We start from the raw sequence: 16,359 nt of genomic DNA, 5'->3' as shown, positions 1-16,359 counted from the left end.
TCATACTGAAGAGAAATGCTATGCATGTACTCATTGTGGAAAAGCATTTACCCACTCCAGTCAGCTGAACATCCGGGAAAGGGTTCAAATAGGAAAGAAGGTTTTTGCATGTAAACTTTACAGGAAAAGTTTCAATGCTTCAGCTTGTCCTGATTTGCATGAAAAGCCATTACACTGTAGAAAAACCCTTTGTATGTAAAAGATTGGAAGCTGTTCATTCTATAGACTTTAACAGGCATAAAATAGTTACCTTAACGCCTTATGCACATAAGAATTATGGGAAATCCTTCAGCTGCTCTTGTGATCATAACAGACCTGAAACTCTTCACACTAGTCAGTAGCCTAATGCATGTAACCATTGTCAGAAAGCCTTTACTAGATTCACTTGGTCCAAGAGTAAAAACATTCACACTGGATAGAAACCTTTTGTATGTAAATATATCAACTATTTCTTTGTTCTTGTGATTTTAACAAGCATAGATGTCTCACACAATGTCTGTAATATGGGAAAGTCTTCAACACATCCGGTTTCTGTAACCATTTTGCATAGATTTACACTGGAAAGAATTCTAAAGCACATATCCATTTGAGTATTGTTCAAAGCCTCAGCAGTTCCTGTTGCCATGATGTTCTAAAGAATTCACTCAGGAGACAGACTTTGTGTATAAACATGTGGAAAATCTTTTAGCAACCACAGTTCCTACTATTCTCAGTAACTTTTTCACTTGTGAGAACCTTTGTGTATAGAATAAATGTGGGAAAATGTTTAAAGTGTTTAGAATGAATAAAGCTTAAAAGTGTTTGTCCTTTACGGTAGTGCATTCCAGAATTTCTCTGTTTTACATCACTGCTGAAGTCCATAGTGATCTCACAGTGAAAAGAAGTACAGTGTGTGGAATGTATACCAGTAATATCTCTGTAATGCTATGTTGGTAAAATCACTCCTATTGTGAGTAATGGAAGAAGCATGTGCTAGGAACATGAGATGTACCAGCTAGTCATGATTCTTCCTAATAAATGTGATTATCTGCATTGCCTCCCTGGATCTTACATGGTGGAAATAGTGTATCAGTTTCTAAAGCTGTCTTCTAATGATCACATATTCACTTTTTAATGAACAGTGGGAGAAAGAGAATGAGAGAGAGAGGAGTATGGAGTTTACTTTCTTTATGCCAAAAGCTTTGGAAAAAAATACTGCTGTTACTTTAATTGCTGACAATATACTGTCCAGACTGGATCAGTAGGATACAAATAAAACCAACTGCCAGACTTCCCCAAGATATGACAGCCATTCAAAATGCCCTTCTTCACAACATTTTGTGTCATATATACTAGCCTATGGGCTAAAGATGGATGCCCCAGCATTACAGAAGAACTTTGAATGATTGTCCAGGGAGCCTGATGTCCCTGGTGTTAGGCAACATTTCATCCTTCTGGGATCTTAACTTGAGTTAAAGAATAATAATTAGAATTAAAGTTTTTCTTATAATAAAGTTGAGTTAAATATAAAACTTTAGACTCTCAGAGATAAATAATTGAATTCATTCTCTAATTTTGTCAAATGTAATTTGTAATTACATTGTAAATGTAATTCTTACCTAATAACTGGTTTTGCTGTATATAATCTTGCTATGCTAAAGTTAAAACCTTCCTTTTTAATGAGACATAAAATGGGAGATGCTGTGGAATAATCCTCCTGTACACTGTGATGATTTGTCACTCAGATTAGTTTAATAAAAACCTGATTGCTCAGTAGCCAGGTAGGTTATATAGGGAGAACAACAAAGCTAAGGACACTGGGAAGAAAGCTGGTGTCAAAGAGTCACCAGGAGATACATGCTGAAGGACAGGCAAAGCTATGAACTATATGCAATACTTAAATTAATAGGCTTGTAAGAGCTAGTTATTTATAAACGTGAGGTATAGGACAAGAATTTAAAATTTAGAAGTCCCTGTGGTTTGAATAAAGAGGGATGCACCCAACCACTGAGACAGTGGGGCTGATCTATTGGGAGCTCACCAAGGCCAGCTGGACTGAAAAAGCATGGGATAAAACTGGACTCTCTGAACATGGCAGACAATGAGGGCTGATGAGAAGCCAAGGACAATGTCACTGGGTTTTGATCCTATGGCATGAACTGGCTTTGTGGGAGTCCAGCCTGTTTGGATGCTCACCTTCCTAGACCTGGATGGAGGGGGGAGGACCTTGGACTTCCCACAGGGCAGGGAAACCTGACTGCTCTTCATACTGGAGAGGGAGGGAGAAAGGAGTGGGGGGAGGGAGAGGAGTGGGGGGAGGGGGAGGGAAATGGGATGAGGGGAGGAGGCGGAGATTTTTTCAATAAAAAAAAAGAATGGCCCCCATAGGCTCCTGTATTTGAATGCTTGACTAACAGTTGTGGAACTGTTGGGAAGAATTATAAGTGGCCTAGTTTGAGAGGGATAGTCACTGTATCTGGCTCAATGTTTCTGTGCTGACACTGTTCTAAATTAGCTCTTTCTGCCTTCTAAATTTCAGATCAGGCCTGCCTCCTTCCATGCTGCCTACCACAATAATTATGTGCTCTAACTTGTGAACTCATGAATGCCAAGAAATGTTTTTTTTTTCGTAAATTATTTTCATCATGATATATCTTCACAGCTCTAAGAAATTAACTAAGAACCCTCTGAACCCAAACAGCCATGAGCCTGGCAGGGTATCAATAAAGGTGGAATACTGTCATCCATGTCTTGTTGGTAACCAATTACTGTATAGTTAGATTTAAAGCCTGCAACAGGAGGGAAATAGGCCTTGGTACTAGATATTTATCCAGTGAATCAGGATAGTAAGATCATGAATTTCAGAAAACCTGCTTCAACCATTTTATTAGACCAGCATAATTTCTGGTCTTTAAAAATATTTTTTATTGATATTTATTGAGCTCTACATTTTTCTCTGCTCCCCTCCCTGCCTCTCCCCTCCCCTTCAACCTTTTTCCAAGATCCCCATGCTCCCAATTTACTCAGGAGATCTTGTCTTTTTATACTATCTCCTTCCCATGTAGATTAGATCTATGTAAGTCTCTCTTAGTGTCCACATTGTTGTCTAAGTTCTTTGAGACTGTGGTTTGTAAGCTGGCTTTCTTTTCTTTATGTTTAAAAAATACATGTGATAATTGTCTTTCTGTGTCTGAGTAACCTCCCTCAAAATAATGTTTTCTAGCTCCATCCATTTTCCTGCAAAATTCAACTGTCGTTATTTTTTTCTGCTGTGTAGTACTCCATTGTGTAAATGTACCACATTGTTCTTATTCATTCTTCAAGTGGCATTTAGGTTGTTTCCAGTTTTTGGCTATGACAAAGCTGCTATGAACATAGTTAAGCACATGTCCTTGTGGCACGATTGAGCATCCTTTGGGTATATACCCAAAAAGTGGTATTACTGGGTCTTGAGGAAGGTTGTTTCCTAATTTTATGAAAAATTGCCACACTGACATTCAAATGGGTTGTACCAGCTTGCATTCCCACCAGCAATGCAGAAGTGTTCCCTCTTTCCCCACAACCTCTCCACCATAAGTTATCATCAGTGTTTTTTATTTTGGCCATTCTTATATTTTTGATTGTGAGCCTAGCCTTTAACGGCTGAGCCATCTCTCCAGCCCCATTTTGGCCATTCTTTTTTTTTTCCAATACAAGTCTTTTATTGTCCCAAAAGACACCCCAAATCGTATTAAAATTCCCGAGCTTGTTTCTGGGACTGGTACCTTAGGTCTACTCATCAGCCTGCTGCACTGTTCCCTTTTCAGACACATAGATACCATCCAAAAACTTCCTGATATCCTTGTTCTTAACTGTTGTGGCCTGCTGTATCAGAGCCGCCGAGTTTGAAACAAGTTCAATATCATTTCCTTCAAGGATTAATTCATCCTTCTGGGCTTGAGAGACAGAACAAGCAACACCTGTCCTCATCCGAACCCTGCGGATGTATTTTTCACCCAAGAAATTTCAGATTTCAACCAAAGACCCATTCTCCTGAATAACGACGTTGATGGGGAAGTGAGCATACACAGACCTCATCTTGTAGCGGAAGCCCAGGGTAACACCCTTGATCATGTTTTGAACGTGACTGCAGATGGTTCTGACGGTGGCCAGTTCCTTCCTGTTGCCCCATCATTTGTCAACCCGGAGCCTCTTCTTCTTCTTCCCAAGAAGGCTCAGCTCTACGTTGATGTTATTGAAGTCCCTCCGGAGGGTTCCTCTGGGGCCCTTCACAATGACTGTGCACCCCTTCAGAGTGATGTCCACATTTTCTGGAATGTCGACCGTCTGATTGCTGAGAATGGTCTTCATTCTCGCAGTAGATGGGGCAAAGCCATTTTGGCCATTCTTATAGGTATAAAATGGAATCTCAGAGTTCTTTTGATTTGCATTTCTCTGATGACTAAGGATGTTGAACATTTCCTTAAGTGTCTTTCAGCCATTTTAGATTCCTCTGTTAAGAGTTCTCTGTTTAGGTCTGTACTCCATTTTTTATGGGATTATGTGGTCTTTTGGTGTCCAATTTCTTGAGTCCTTTGTATATTTTGGAGATCAGACCTCTATCTGATGTGGGGTTAGTGAAGATCTTTCACCATTTTGTAGGCTGTCATTTTGTCTTGTTGACCATATCCTTTGCTTTACAGTAGCCTTTCAGTTTCAGGAGGTCCCATTTATTAATTGTTTCTCTCAGTGTCTGTGCTGCTGGGAAGTGGTTCCCTGTGCCAATGCGTTCAAGTGCACTTCCCACTTTCTCGTCTATAATGTTCAGTGTGGCTGGCTTTATGTTGAGATCTTTGATCCATTTGGACTTGAGTTTTGTGCATGGTGATAGATATGGATCTATTTTCATTCTTCTACATGATATCCAGTTATGCCAGTCAAATTTGTTAAATATGTTTTCTTTTTTTTCATTTGATTTTTTTTTGCTTCTTTATCAAAGATCAGGTGTTCGAAGATGTGTGGATTGATATCTGGGTCTTCTATTCAGTTCCATTGGTCCTCTTGTCTGTTTTTATGCCAACACCATGCTGTTTTCATTACTGTAGCTCTGTAGTAGAGTTTAAAGTCAGGGATTGTGATGCTTCCAGAAGTTCTTTTATTCTTCCGGATTGTTTCGCTATCCTGGGTTTTTTGATTTTCCATATGAAGTTGAGTACCATTCTTTCGAGGTCTTTGAAGAATTTTGCTGGGATTTTGATGGGCATTGCATTGAATCTGTAGATTGCTTTTGGTAAGATTGCCATTTTTACTATGTTAATTCTGCCTACCCAAGAGCATGGGAGATCTTTCTTCTTTCTGGTGTCTTCTTCAATTTCTTTCTTCAAAGATTTAAAGTTCTTGTCATATAAGTCTTCTATTTGTTTTCTTAGAGTTACTCTGAGATATTTTATGCTAATTGTAGCTATTGTGAAGGGTGTTGATTCTCTGATTTCTTTCCCAGCTCTTTTATCATCTGTGAACAGGAGGGCTACTGAGTTTTTTTGAGTTAATCTTGTATCCTGCTACATTGCTGAAAGTGTTTATGAGTTGTAGAAGTTACTTGGTAGAATTTTGGGATTGCTTATGTAAACTATCATATCATCAGCAGTGAGAGTTTGACTTATTTTTCTATTTGTATCTCCTTTATCTCCCATTGGTGTCTAATTGCTGTAGCTAGGACCTCAAGAACCTTATTGAATAGATATGGAGAGAGTGGACAACCTTGTATTTTTTCTGATTTCAGTGGAATCACTGAGAGTTTCTCTACATTGAGTTTGATGTTGGCTGTTGGCTTGCTGTATATTGCCTTAATTATGTTTAGGTATATTCCTTATATCCCTTCTTTCTCCAAGACCTTTATCATGAAGGGATGCTGTATTTTGTCAAATGCTTTTTCGGCATCTAATGAGATGATCATGTGGTTTTTATTATTCAGCTTGTTTATATGGTAGATTACGTGGACAGATTTTCGTATGTTGAACCATCCCTGCATCTCTGGGATGAAGCTGATTTGATCATGTTGGATGATAGTTCTGATGTGTTCTTGGATTCGATTTGCTAGTATTTTCTTTAGTATTTCTGCATCAATGTTCATGAGTGAGATTGGTCTGTAATTCTGTTTCTTAGAAATGTCCTGTGGTTTGGGTTTCAGGGTAATTGTAGCCTCATAAAAAGAGTTTGGCAATGTTCCCTCAGTTTTTATTGTGTGGAATAATTTGAGGAGTATTGCTATTAGCTCTTCTAATTGTAGAATTCTGAGCTGAAACCATCTGGTCCTGTGTTTTTTTTGGGGGTGGGAGACTTTTGATGACTGTTTCTATTTCTTCAGTAGTTAAATGTTGGTTTAATTTGCTTATCTGGTCTTGATTTAATTTTGGTAAGTGATATTTATCCAGAAAGTTGTCCATTTCTTTTAAGTTTTCCAATTTTGTGGAGTACAGGTTTTTGAAATATGACCTGATGATCCCCTGTATTTCCTCCATGTCTGTTGTTAAATCCCCCTTTTCATTTCTGATTTTGTTAATTTGGATATTCTCACTCTGCCTTTTGGTTAGTTTGGATAAAGATTTGTCTATTTTGTTGATTTTTCTCAAGGAACCAACTCTTTGTCTCATTGATTCTTTGTATTGTTTTCTTTGTTTCTATTTTATTGATTTCAGTTCTCAATTTGATTTTTTTCTGCTGTCTACTTCTCTTAGGTAAGTTTGCTTCTTTTTGTTCTAAAGTTTTCAAATATTCTGTTAATTCACTAGTGTGGGATTTTTACAGCTTCTTTTCCCAGGTGTTTAGTGCTATGAACTTTCCTTTTATTCTAAGATTTGGCCTTTTTGTGGTGTCCCATATTTTATGGATATTTTGGGTTAAACTTTTGTCAGATTTAATGATTTAACTGATGTGTCTATTTCCTCTATTGTATCTTCAGTGCTTGAGATTCTCTCTTCCATTTCTTGTATTCTGCTGTTTGTGCTTGCATTTGTGGCTCCTGATCTTTTTCTCATGATTTCTGCTTCTACAATTCCTTTAGCTTGTTTTTTTTTTTTTATTGTTTCTATTTCAGGTTTTGAGTAGGAGGGTCATCTGTCTGTGTTATTTTCATTGGTTAATAAAGAAACTGCCTTGGTCTTTAGGTGAGTGGAATAGACAGAACAGAATTCAGGGAGAAAGAAAGCAGAGTCAGGCAACTGCCATGAAGCTCTGGCCCGAGATAGACATGGGTTGGAAACTTCCTGGTAGCCACCACCTCGTGGTGCTACACACATTAAGAGAAATGGGTTAATCAAGATGTGAGAGTTAGCCAGTAAGCTAATGGGCCGGGCAGTGTTTAAATGAATACAATTTGCGTGTTGTTATTTCGGGTGTAAAGATAACCATGCGGGAACAGGGTGGGACGAAAAGCAGACCTGCTTGCCTCATCACTACACTACCTCCATGTACTGATCAAGACAAAGCTACCAGAGACATGTCTAAATGTCAATCTGATAAAGCCATTTTCTGCTGTCAAGTTTCTTCTTCCCAAATGTGGGTTTTAGTTTGTGTCAAGGACATCAAAACTAACTAGCACATACATTTCATACGCATTCCTGATCTCCTGCCCATGGGCACACTGCCAAACATAGTTAACCCTCCTTAATCAGGAATGTGAAAATGCTCACACAGATGTATCCAGGCCAATCTGATTGAGTCATTTTTCAATTAAGGGACCCTACTCTCCTACGACCAGAAAGCTTTTACTAGACTCAGAAAGCTTTTACTAGATTCACTTGGTCCAAGAGTAAAAGCATTCACACTAGATGGAAACCTATTGTATGTGAACGTTGAAAATAAACTATTTTGGGGAGGGGGAGGGAAATGGGAGATGGTGGCGGGGAGAAGGCAGAAATCTTTAATAAAAAAATTTAAAAAAAAGAAAATAAACTATTTCTTTGTTCTTGTCATTTTAACAAGCATAAAGATCTCACACAGTGTCTGTAATGTCGGAAAGTCTTCAGCACATCCAGTTTCTGTAACCCTCATACACGAATCTACACTGGAAAGAATTCTAAAGCATATATCCATTTAAGTATTTTTCAAAGTCTTCAGCAGTTCCTGTTGCCATGATTTTCTAAAGAATTCACTCTGGGGACAGACTTTACATGTATGACCGTGTGGAAAATCTTTTAGCATCCACAGTTCCTACTATACTCAATAACTTTTTCACTTGTGAGAACCTTTATGTTTAGAATAAATGTGGGAAAATATTCAAAGTGTTTAGAATGATTAAAACTTAAAAGTGTCTGTTTTGGTAGTGTGTTCCAGAATTTCTGTGTTTTATATCTGCTAGGAATGATTTTTCCCAGAAAATGTGATTATGTGCATTCCCTCCCTGGATCGACTGTGGTGGAAATAGTGTATCGTTTTCTGAATCTGTCTTCTAACAATCATATGTACTCTTCCTAATGAACACACACACACACACACACACATACTTGTGCACATGCACACACACAGTGAAAAAGAGAGAGATGAAAATGGGTAAAAAAATAACATATTCCTAGAGGTGGAGATACAATTAACAAATACAAAATTTTAACGTGGAATAAAAGAGATTATGAAATGTGTAAATTTGTAATTTAGCTCCTAATATTTACTATAAGTCCAATAATCCCTGTCATCTTTCCTTTTTCTTTTCCTTTTTTAATCATGGCTAGTGCAATAGCTTTGAAAAGAATTGCAGTAGTGGTTCACTTGAAAATGGCCCTTAGGCTTTTTGAAACTTTGTTCTCATTGGTAGATCTATGTGAGGATGATTAAGAGCTTTGGGCTGTTGGTGAATATCTGTCATTCTAGGTAAGTTCTGAGACTTCTAGTGTGTTCTCCTAGTGTACTCTCTCTGCTTCTTGATTGTAGATTTTCATGTGAGCTCTCAGTTGTTGCTGCCTCCATGGCTTTGCTTCTCCACCACCCACTCCAACCCTCTGCATCTCTAATCTCAATACAACACTTCCCTTTCAAGGATCCTTTACTAATTGTGATGTGTCACAGATATAGAAAAAAACTCAAATAATTACTCTCACTTGTTAAAGAGAACCAAATGTAATCAAAAGAAGTTTTTTTTATTACAAAACTATGAAAAAGCTGTTTTTGTTTTAACTGATATTAATGTTATAACACTTTTGATGTACTTGAATCTTTTTTTTTTTCGGTTTTTTTCGAGACAGGGTTTCTCTGTGGTTTTGGAGCCTGTCCTGGAACTAGCTCTTGTAGACCAGGCTGGTCTCGAACTCACAGAGATCCGCCTGCCTCTGCCTCCCAAGTGCTGGGATTAAAGGCGTGCGCCACCACCACCCGGCTTGAATCTTATATCAGAAATAAATTAAATAGTTTCTGAAAATCCTTTCAACATTTTTCGAAATAAACTGCTTAACCCATATTTAGTAATCTGTGTAACACCATGAGGTGGTGTCTTTCTGGGAAAGATTCAGCATGTCTGACCTGGCGGCTTGTTCCATCACATCTGACCAGAGAGGAGAGGCATGGCATCTGGCTCACTTCCCTTCTTCCCAGCATTATGTTCTGTTTACTCTGCCTACCTAATTTTCTGTCCTATCAAAGGGCGAGGCAGTTTCTTTATTAACCAATGAAAGTATGACCCTCTTCCATCATTGACCATAGCAGTTGTAATAAGAACAAGAAATGACAATACTTGTAATATTGCTAAAAATAATTACAATAATGATGTTTCTAAATAATTTTGATAAAAGATGATTGATAAAACATTAAATAATACCAGGAGGAAACTAATAATCCAAATGACTAGCATAAAACTAAACAAGGTATCCTAGAACTTGAAAGAGACAAATGATAACTCAGGCCTTAGCCAGACATTGTGCTCCTTACCAGTGAATGAGAATGTTACCACAATTTGAGCCAAATTTGAAGCAAGATTGATATTTTTTTTTTATTGTGGTAAATCTTTGGAGCCAGTGACTGCCTCTTTTCTTGGGTTAGAGAGAGCAAACTCACATGAATTTAAGGGGTAAAATTATGAGTAGTTATAAAGCAGGTTTGCAGAAGATAGGCAATGGGGTAATTAAGAAATACAGAAAAACCTTGCCAGGTGGTGGTGGCACACATCTTTAATACCAGCACTTAGGAGGCAGAGGCAGGCAGATATCTGTGAATTTGAGGACAGCCTGGTCTACAAGAGCTAGTTCCGGGACAGACCCAAAGTCACAGAGAAACCCTGTCTCAGAAAGAAAGAAAGAAAGAAAGAAAGAAAGAAAGAAAGAAAGAAAGCCAGGCGGTGGTGGCACACACCTTTAATCCCAGCACTTGGGAGGCAGAGGCAGGCGGATCTCTGTGAGTTCGAGACGAGCCTGGTCTACAAGAGCTAGTTCCAGGACAGGCTCCAAAACCACAGAGAAACCCTGTCTCGAAAAACCAAAAAAAAAAAAAAAAAAAGAAGAAGAAGGAAGGAAGGAAGGCAGGCAGACAGGCAGACAGGAAGGAAGGAAGGAAGGAAGGAAGGAAGGAAGGAAGGAAGGAAAGAGAAAAGAAAAGAAAGACCCCCCCAAAAATTCATGTGGTCACCATGTGATCAGAGATGTTTTAGGGAATTTCAGGGAGGGTCATGTATTCAAAGGGTATTCTCACAACAAGTCAAAGTCATGAGTTCTGGAAGGTCAGGATCCTGGAAACAGAGAGCAACTCAGCTTTTACAATAAATTGAAACTTAATTTTTAATAATACAGCATAATGTCTCTTGCCTTCACAATGCAGTCAGGAAGGTTCATCAGTTTGCCTTCCAAAGAACTCCTGTGTAAGATGAGTTAATATACTGGGTATGACAATCAAAAGCACCCCAAGTATAATGAAAGATTTGCTTTATATTGATCCATTTAGAGACATTTGTATAAATCTGTGAGGAATTACATTCTTTTCCAAGTTCTGGTTTTATTTTCCTTTCAGTGCTATTGGTATGTAATATTTAAAGCCCAAAACCCCTTTTCATTTGTTCCACCACCAGATAGTTTCTCCTTATTCTTTCTTTGTTCACACATTTTTAATATACTGTCTCTAGCTGTATTTTTCTTGTATTTATCATGCAACAGATCGTCACAATGGCAATTTTGAAAGCCCTGTTTCTCCTTTAGTTAACAAGGGCCATGACATTTCTGATAGTTTATGTCTTCTCATAGAAAATTGATTCACATAATAGGCTACTTTTATATGAATGTAATATTTTTAAATTTGTAAAATTTGGCTATTTACAATGCAGGGATTCAAGCCAACTACTAAGACTGAAAATCCAAAATCTCCCCTGGAAACTGATAAAATAGGGAATCTTGTGCTCCCTCTTAGGCAGTGATTATGCCCATTATCAGTAAGGAAATTATTAGTTACAATGATTGAACATCAACCTTTCAGCCCCTTAAGCTTGTGTGTAGTGATTTGGCTATGAGTAGGCCTGCTTTTCGGCCCGCCCGGCTCCCGCACAGTTAGATTTACACCTGAAATAATAACACACAAACTGTATTCTTTTCAATACTGCCTTGCCCATTAGCTCTAGCCTCTTACTGGCTAACTCTCACATTTTGATTAACCCATTTCTATTAATGTGTGTAGCACCACAAGGTGGTGGCTTACCATGAAGATTCTAACCTACCTCCATCTTGGGTGGGAGCTTCATCGCTACTGCCTCACTGCCTTCTTCCTCCCAGCATTCTGTTCTTTCTTCCCTGCCTACCTATATTCTGACCTATCAGGCCAAGCAGTTTTTTTTATTAATTAACCAATGAAAGAACACTCTGTAGATGGAGCTGTGGGCCACTTCCCGCCATCCAGCTCCCGGCTGTCGGCTACCTTTACCCAAAAGAATTACATGGAAACTGTATTCTTTTAAACACTGCCTGGCCCGTTATCTGTAGCCTCTTATTGGCTAACTCTCACTTATTGCTTAACCCATTTCTAATAATCTGTATAGCACCATGAGGTGGTGACTTACCAGGAAGGATTCTAGCCTACATCCATCTTGGGTTGGAGAATCATGGTGACTGACTCACTTCCCTTCTTCCCAGCATTCTGTTCCATCTTCCCTGCCTACCTATGTTCTGACCTATCAGGCCAAGCAGTTTTCTTTATTAATTAACCAGTGACAAAACAGATAGAGAGATGACCCTCCTCCATCACTTGTGATGGAAATTGAGCTAGAAAAATTAAAAACTGCAGGAAGTTCTATGGATCGATGTAGAAAGAAGTTTCTTCTCTGGACTGCCTATTCCAAAATAACCACTCTGAAGTTTATATGAATTAAAATTTTTCAGTCAATAGCTCAGACTTATTACTAGGTAACTCTTACATTTCAATTAACCCATGTTTCTATGTTTTGCCATGTGTCTCATGGCTTTTGACCTCGTTTTCTACATGTCCAACTTGCTTGGCTGTTGGCTGTCATCTCCTCTGACTCTGCCCTTCTTTGCTTCTTATGTTTGGGTTTTCTGCTTAGCCTTATTCTACCTGGCCATTGGTCAGTCAGCTTCTTTATTAAACCAATCAGAGCATAATTTGAACAGTGTACAGAAATATTCCACGGCAGATGAACATAAAGTCAGTGACAGCTGAGAGACTGAGATCTTTAGTTCACCTGAGCTTCACTCATCACAGACTGTGCTACATAATAGAGAGAAGCTGATTCAAAAAAATGAAGTCTATAAACCAAAAAAGGAAATGGATAGGTTAAAACCTAAAATGAAAATGATTCAAACAGGTTTATCTCATTCCATCCTTGTTGGTTTTGTTCTAAGGAATATCCAGACCTAGCATCTCTTTCATCATGCAGAGATACTGTTACTTCCCTTCATTAAATGCTCACTGAGCTGCTTGGATATTCAGAAAGCCTCACCATTGCCATTGAGTTTGAGTCCTGTGTAGATACTGAGGTGTGTGGTGTTGGACCTGTACCACATTGTTTCCTGCTGATCTTAGGCTCACAGGGAGGACACCTTGATCATTCAGAAACAGGAAAGGGTGAGCATGATCAAGGCTTCTTGAATTGTGTGTACTGTTTGGGACATTGCAGATGTTGTGGGGCTGCTGCCTGGACGTCCTCCAGGTCATGTGCAGAGGGCTGGGTCCTGGATTCCAATTTTAGTTTCACACTTCCCAGAGCTGTTCATGAGGTTTCCATACCTGTTCTGTACCAGGGAAACTACTGGGTCCCAGACCACTTCCTGGCTGTGGTGAAAAGGCACCTGGAACCTGTGCCACCTCAGAATTTGCAGTACTTCCAGGTTGGTGACACTGACTCAACACTGTGGTGTCTCTCAGTGTTCCTCCCAACTTGTTGTCCATACTTCAAGGGAGGGTGAGAAATAATACAGAGATAAACAAGAGACAGCAAGTAAAATCAGGAAGGCATCCAGTGAATACTGTGATCTGCCTAAATTTATTTCTCATAGACCTTATATAGCACAATCCAAAAGAGGTTGAATGAAGGTAAAAGTCTTCTTTACTGTGATACAAAGAACAAATATATGTAGTTACCTCCTCACATCTCTGAACATCAAGTAACCACACCCTAGAACAAGATATCATTTTTGTCTAAGCAAAACATCCTGTAGCCACCCTTTACATCTGAACATTCGGTTGTGTAACCTTGAAGGAGCTAGAAGAATTCTGAACTTTCTGAGCTCCAGCTAAGGTGGAATGGATTCACCTCTTTGGCCTACCACACGTGTAAATGTCCCTGAGTGCTGTACTGTGTTGGGAGACTCAATAAGAGCTATGTCTGTGCTGCTTTAGAGTTTTCCTGTCATTGTTTTGTGATTTTATATTATTCTTAGTTTGAACCCTAAGTCATGCCTGGCCTAAGCAAACAAATGCTTGGGTGTTAAACTGGATCACCCAAGCAAATTTGATCACTCTGTGTATGTTCTATACTTTAAAACTGTTCATGTGAAAGGATCGAATAGCTTGCTCTCTGAGAGTGTGTGACAATTCCCAGTCATGGAGGAAGAGAGTTTTAAATCAGACATCTTTTCACTACCAATTCTGAGGCAGAAATGGGATATTTGGATATCTTTCCAAGCCTTCTTCTTTGGGAGCTCTGTGAGTCAATCAAAGGCGTGGTATTGCATTGATGTTTGCTTGTTTTTCTCTAGGCTTCTCCAAGTACAAATTGGATGAAGGAATATTTAATCGGGAATTAAGCATTTTACAGGATGAACTTGTTTGGAGGCAAGAATAGAATTTTCACTAGTACTACATTTCAGGGTACAGAAGACTAAAAGCAGGAAGGAGAGTGGAGTCTGACCTCAGAAGACAAAGAGCTCATTATCAAGTGGCACCTACTTTGCTACTATGTAGGGAAGGTGTGTGATGGGAGAAAGCTAGCAGAGATCCTTCATAGGGCTGATGGGGGCAGGCTTTGCAATGAGGACATTGCACCAACTTCTTATAAGAAACCCTGCTATGTAGTGTCTCCTTTTGGAAATCATTTTCCCAAGAAAGACAAGCTGCTAGGAGCCTTGCTCCTAATGTGTCCCATGACCTGGGATGGATGTGTGAAACAAAGAAAACTCTGACCACCTGTAATAAATAAGTAGCTGTGGCCACAGATGGCATGAGCCATTTTTATTCATGGTTTCAATAGTTTGCATGAATAGTTTTACATTCATATTTGTTTCCTTAGGTTTCTAATAATAATTAAAATAATTGCCAATTTGTTCCCTTATTTACTTCTTTTTTTGTGCCTCAACTTCCCCACTGATAATCATTACATACTTGATTTGTAACTGTAATATCACAAGCATAAGTAGTAAAGCAAGCAACAAAGGACGTTTTCTAACTAGGCACATCTACAGGTAGAAGAGTGTGCCCAGTCAGCATTCTTTGCAGTTACAGTGTTATGCAAAGTGAAAACAAAATTTAGCTTTGGCGGTTAATATTTAGCTGTTGTGAAATCTAAACTCTCACAATCTACTCATCAGCCAAGGCTGAATCACTTTGTTCTATGTTCTATACTTCTGTATCTCCTTTGGAGGATATACCAGGTTTTCCCCTATCATCCTGTAGATTACATAACTTAGAAACTTAATTTTCATAGTTGGCATTGCTTATCTCTTGTTCTCAAGTCCCTGTCGTCTCAGCTTCCTCCAGTGTTGAGTCCTACATTATTGATACAATTATTAGAAATGAGGGCATTTGAGTTTCTATGATTTTGCTCATTTTTACCATTCATAGACTGTTCTCATGAACTCTTGATATCATCTATTTTATTACATTTCTCTTAGACTCTTGTGGTTAGGATCCTTCTTTTCAGGACAACTATGCAAATTTGTAATGTCTTGAACTATTGTGACTCTTTCAAACTAGTCACAGGGTTCACTGGACAGGCAACATCCTGTTCTTGGAAATCCTGAATTCACAGTTACACCTGAAACATCAAAGACTTTAGCAGCTGTATCAGGTCCACTGTACATTTTAACACCATCCCCTTGGCTCATCCAGAGAGTCATCAGGGGAAAGTTTTTCCAAATGCAATAGCCATCTCATCTATTGGGCTCTAAGAAAGTGAAGCTTGAGGCAGCCAGCAGTATGGTTTGTGGAAGGAAAGCAAGGTGAGCAGGTAGCACAGATGCTCCTGGGGTCATGCCCCAAATATACAGCAAACTATCCATCACCCTTGCCCAAAATGGGTTAAATTCTCCCAGGCCTCACCAAAGGGAGTGTAAGACTTTAAGACAATTCTGAAGCCATTTCTGACAACTCTGAATCCTCTCAGCCTCTGTGCCCTAGTGCTTCCCCTCCTCCCCTGGGAACGAAGGACCTAACAGCTACACATGCACTTACTCAGTTCCTGACCAATTATCCATATACGTATGATTTGATTTTGTCCCCTGGGAAACGGGATCAAAATGACCTCTTACCTCATCTGATCTGGCAATAGCTCTTCAGCCAATTATTGGTAATAGCCCTTTTGAATAAGCCAATCACAACTGCCTTTGCTTCTGTGGCCTTCTCCTTTAAAAGTAGCCTGTGCCAGTTATTCGAGGTCTCTTGGCTTCCCGAATGCTGAGGGACCCTGTCATGACAGAATTAATAAAATCCTCATCCTTTTGCATGGACTGTGGTGTGTGAGGTGGTCTCTGGGGGCAACTCCTCCTCTGTATTTGGATGCTAGAGTCCAACATTTGGTTCCCTGACCAGGAATCAAGTCGTTCCTAGACACACTCTGGACCCAGTTGGACGTATAAAGAAACGAGCTCATTTTTATGTCCGTCTGTTTGTGTATTATGTTTCTGTTTCTGTGTAACTGTGAATCAGTAGTCTGAGAATTGTACTTGCGCAGGGTCTGTATTGAAACGGGGCTCAGGGAGGAGGCAG

The 16,359-nt window shown here is 39.2% G+C and overlaps 1 pseudogene; it reads right to left on the bottom strand.

The window, feature by feature from the left end:
- Positions 1 to 3,723: 3,723 nt before the first annotated feature.
- Positions 3,724 to 4,337, bottom strand: LOC130884118 (60S ribosomal protein L9-like; annotated as a pseudogene).
- Positions 4,338 to 16,359: the final 12,022 nt, after the last annotated feature.

Source organism: Chionomys nivalis, chromosome 1, assembly GCF_950005125.1.
Source record: "Chionomys nivalis chromosome 1, mChiNiv1.1, whole genome shotgun sequence".
NCBI lineage: Eukaryota > Metazoa > Chordata > Mammalia > Rodentia > Cricetidae > Chionomys > Chionomys nivalis.
Note: the sequence above shows the minus strand (reverse complement) of the source record. Positions and strands in the feature narration are given on the sequence as shown.